Source organism: Temnothorax nylanderi, unplaced genomic scaffold (genome assembly GCF_030848795.1).
Source record: "Temnothorax nylanderi isolate EJ_2023f unplaced genomic scaffold, tnyl_v1.0 TNYL_tig0797_pilon, whole genome shotgun sequence".
In the NCBI taxonomy this organism is placed as follows: domain Eukaryota; kingdom Metazoa; phylum Arthropoda; class Insecta; order Hymenoptera; family Formicidae; genus Temnothorax; species Temnothorax nylanderi.
In genome coordinates, this window is record NW_027249859.1 from 61,476 (window position 1) to 66,170 (window position 4,695).

The 4,695-nt window shown below is 37.4% G+C and overlaps 1 pseudogene; it reads right to left on the reverse strand.

Moving 5' to 3' along the window:
* Positions 1–530: 530 nt before the first annotated feature.
* LOC139785424 (uncharacterized) lies at positions 531–4,389 on the reverse strand (annotated as a pseudogene).
* Positions 4,390–4,695: the final 306 nt, after the last annotated feature.

The window sequence follows — 4,695 nt, forward strand, 5'->3', positions numbered from 1 at the left end:
GAGAATGTTCCAACATGGTTATAAAGTACAGGTGTCTCATGTGTCAAATTTCCAAAAATTTGCATATTAAATAAGGTTCTCCGTTGCAACATGTCATGTGTGTGGAAGTACTTCGGAGACTACTAGACTTTTAGTCTCCGAAGTACTTCCACACACATGATATGTCGCAACGGAGAACCTTATTTGATATGCAAACTTTTGGAAATTTGACACATGAGACACCTGTACTTTATGACCATGTTGAAACATTCTCGTAAACACAAGGATGTCTTTTGAGTACTACATGACGAGTCAATTTTGACGATTAGACCGCACTTGAGAAGGGCTCAAACCTCGATCAGCCGAAACGTAGTGCATACTTTTTTATATTGTGCCAGTTAGTCGAGAAATAAAATAATATTTTAGAAATATTTTAATTGCAGATATTATAATTTTCGATAATACGTATAAGAACAAAAATACTTTTATTCATGATCATACTTTTGACAAATATGATGCACGAAGTAAACCGCATTCCATATGGCGAATAATTACATGTCATCCGAGCTTAATGATACCATTAACGTAACGTAAGAAGCGGACTTTCTCATAAGCTTAAAAATATAATGTAATATCAAATATATATTTTCTACATGTAATTTTTTAAATACGTATAATTAAGCGGAATATTTATATATGTTTTAAATATTGTTCGAAAACAGATTATTTATAGGGGAGACCGGGGCGAAGTCAACCCCTTTTTTTCGGTGCCGATTTTTAACAACAAAATAAATCATTTTAGTGAAATATAGTATACCATTGTAAAGAGTGAACCCTTGGCTATAAAATTTATATAGGCATTTTTGGTCTACGTCGCTTTGTTCAACCGGTATAGAGTAAAAACGACAAAGGTGCAAAAATCGAAAAGTTAAAATTCCCGGGGCGGAGTCGTGTCTTCATTCTCGGACTGGATTTTAAATAAAGATACATAATTTTGATCATAAAAAATAATAGAATACACTTTATTCATTGTTGTTTAGTAGAAAAATGGAAAGCGGAAAATAATTTCAAGAAAATCAATTTTCTTTTTCGCTAACAGTTAAAGCATGTAAAAACAGAGTCTGACGAGCGCACGCACTCGTTGTGTGCCTTACGCCTGCACGAAATGCACTGTTTTTCATCGGCTCTGTTTTCTATTATCTCCGAGCATACGCACCCTTATGAAAAAGTACACTCAACTTTGATGGTTAACACCCAAATTGAGAGTTCACACTCAAAGTTGGGCGTAAGTTTAGTGTTTGTCATCAAAGTTAAATGTCAACACTTAAATTTAGGTGTAGATTGAGTGTTGACCATTAAGGTTTAGGTAAATTGTGGGTTTAATCCTCAATGATGAGTGTTTATTGGGAGTTTATTCTCAATGATAAGTATAGGTTGGGGATTTAAGCCTCAATGTTTAGTGTAGGTTGGAGATTGATCCTCATTGTTGGATGTACAACGCCCAATCGTTTCACATTAGATGGCGCGACGCGCGAGTCGCTATTCTCAAAGAGCCTCGTTAGGTGTCATGGCCGCACTTGCTTGCGTTTCTTCGAACGTGTCGAGTCCGTTATCTCTTTCTTGACGGATTGATCGTTGCGGCGCGTGTTCTGGAGACCAACCAAGCGAGAGTCGGATTACCAGGGAGAGCTCACCGCCAGGAAAGGGAGAGCTGCGGCAGCTAGCGTCCGAGAGGGAGGATCGAGGCGAGGAGTCCGGTTCAGCGAGCGGAGCCCTTAAGAGATTCTCATTGGGACGCCATATTTGTTACTTTCATTTGAGGGTTTATATTTTTAGCGTTTATACCGTCATTTTTAAGGATTAACCATTAATTGAAGGTTAACTATCACTTGAAGGTTAACCATCATCCAAAGAAAAACCCTTAAAGTTGGGTGTGATTTTGGACCGCCAATTGAAGATTAACCTTCAAATGATGGTTAACCTTCAATTGACGGTCCGAAATCACACCCAACTTTAAGGGTTTTTCTATGGTGTTTTTTTAACGGTTAACACCAAAAGTTGAGTGTATTTTTCCATAAGGGCAGCACATATTATTTAGCTTTCTTAATTTCGTTTTGGCTTGGAAACAACTTCGCCCCGGACACAAGTTTTAGGTTCGCTTATAAAATAATAGAAATCAATGAAAATAAAAAAACTGCACTGGATTCGTATTCAGCATGCATTACTCTTTAGAGTCACTTACTTTACTTACCGAATCTCAATTCGGAGAGACAATAATACTTAAGATATTACAAACTTTCGACGCGGAAGAAATTTTACTTTCAACCTGCGAAAACACGTTTGCTTCGATAAGAATCACAACATGGCACGTAACCTCACTAAACTCCGTTGGTCACGTGAGCACCATAAGCCGCGCTTACAGTATTAATGGCGAGTTCACACAACATACAGATTTCGACATAATTGCAAAAACGACTCCGTCCCGGGGCCGATTTCGCCCCGGTCTCCCCTACAGATTTTAGATTTAGGTACTTATTTTCACGGCTATTATTCATATATACGAGTATACTGAACTTTACCGTGCTGTAACTTTCCAAGCAAATTACGTATATTTTCGCCATAGTTATGTGACATGGTTTTTGACACTTCATTATTAGAAATAGCAGCATCCTTTTTGCTTCCAAAGACATTTGATACCACAATCCGTTATATCTGAAAATATATTATAACTTTAAAATCATGACGTCATGGATTAATTAAATCAATAACTTACGCTGCAACAGAAATTTGAGAACTGTGATCTATTATCTTCTGTCCTATCCAACTATTAAAGAAAAATCGAGTAGATTGAAGGAGCAAAGTGGACCGTTTTTTATTAGTTCCGTATTAATCACGATCTGCACAATAACGCACAAATACAAAATCGATTCGAGTCAACATAAAAGAGAATATTTTCACAATATGTAACGGATCAACAATTTATTAAATAGCTCTAACTGTGTATTTAGAATGTATTATATATGTATACCATAACGCATGTAGAACACTGAAGTAGAATTCCCAAACCAATGTCGGCAAAAAGGCACATCGCAAACGTCGATTCGATCAACTGGATTAATCTATTGACAACAAATAGAGATAGAAAAATCCATGGAGCATATCTATAATATTTCAGGTGGACCTTATAATACGATTTATTCGATTTTATATGAACCTCTCTATTCTGATTTGCAGCTGTATGCATTGTACCAGCTTTTCAATATCTCTGTCCTCTTTAGATATGGGATTACGATCGATACATTTTAATTTATCATGTATAGCCAATTTTTTTCAAACGGTAACTGCAAGTATATAGTCATGTATGTACATAGAAGAGATATTTTCTATAAAAATGAGACAAAGCAAAAGTAGGATACCTTAATATAGCCAGTGTACCACAGGCATGTTGCAGCAACGCGAAATAGATGGTATCTGTTGCGACCACTATCGTACACACATAGCGTACCCTGCGAACGTAATTGCTAAAAGAATGTAATAATGCTTTTCCAAATTCAAAAGAACTCGACGGGGTGCGGCATTTTCTTCGGTCTCGTTACGTTTAACGTCAGTATGATGTCGAATAAGGGTACGGTGAGCGGCGCCGTCACGAAACTGGCTGCACCCGTGCTTGTAAAAACTGGTAAAAAGGAATTGTCTCTCTTTGCATAATTGCTCAGTGGAACGGACGTTGGGTATACTTATCGTTAGGCTTACTTAAGTAAGCCACTGTGAATATCCGACTTTTCTCGGCATATTCTATCAAAATCCAAATATCATGGTATTTCGCCAATAAACACCAATCGTGACGCACGTGCTCAATCAGCATCCTAAACTGGAGGTACAGCAATTTTTCTTGGACGAAAAATAACTTTCTGCATTGTGACACAATTTACTTACTTTTTTAGCTTGCCAATGGACACCAATTACTTTCAAGAGACATAGAAGCGCGCCAAGTAAAGTTGGCAGAACATCGTAAAAATCGTTTAAATTTCTCATACGTTTGAACAAGAATGCGACCTATTAATAAATTGTAATTAATTCATCGTATCGTATTTAATGTGAAATACGTGACTTTCGATGTAACTGTACAGATTCGAATAACGCAAAAATTGCCGAAAATTTCGGAAAACTCATAATATTGAAACTCTAATTGATCCTCTTACGATTTTTTTAGTCCGTCTATAATTTGCGAGATACCTGCGGCAGGAGTATAATCAGTATACCAGTATTGCACAATAGAAAAAATGTGTTTTTGTTAGACGATGACTGTACCGGCCACAGACCGAGAAACGACAGCAGCAGCTTGTTAACTCGAAAATATCGGGTATCAAAGATGTCCATTGGCTGGCCTGTGCTTGTTGAAGCGGAATTCTTGAATAAGTCGAAGTGACGTTTCCGTCAACCGCACGATTCATTTGGATATTCTCTTGGGTATCGATACGTTGGCAAAGAATACACGTTATAATATTCCGATTTAAATGGAATCAGTAATGAGAGAAGTCGCCTCCCGCGGCCGGGCGATACGCGAAAAGTCCTGCAATTTTAATTTCGTCGTCAACATTGTGGCGTAAAGCAATACGGTGGTAACGCTTACGTTCTGGACAGCATATTCATTGTTATAAAACAGACGAGATAACCAGTTATACGTCGCATGACATAGTTGGTTGCCATATGTCA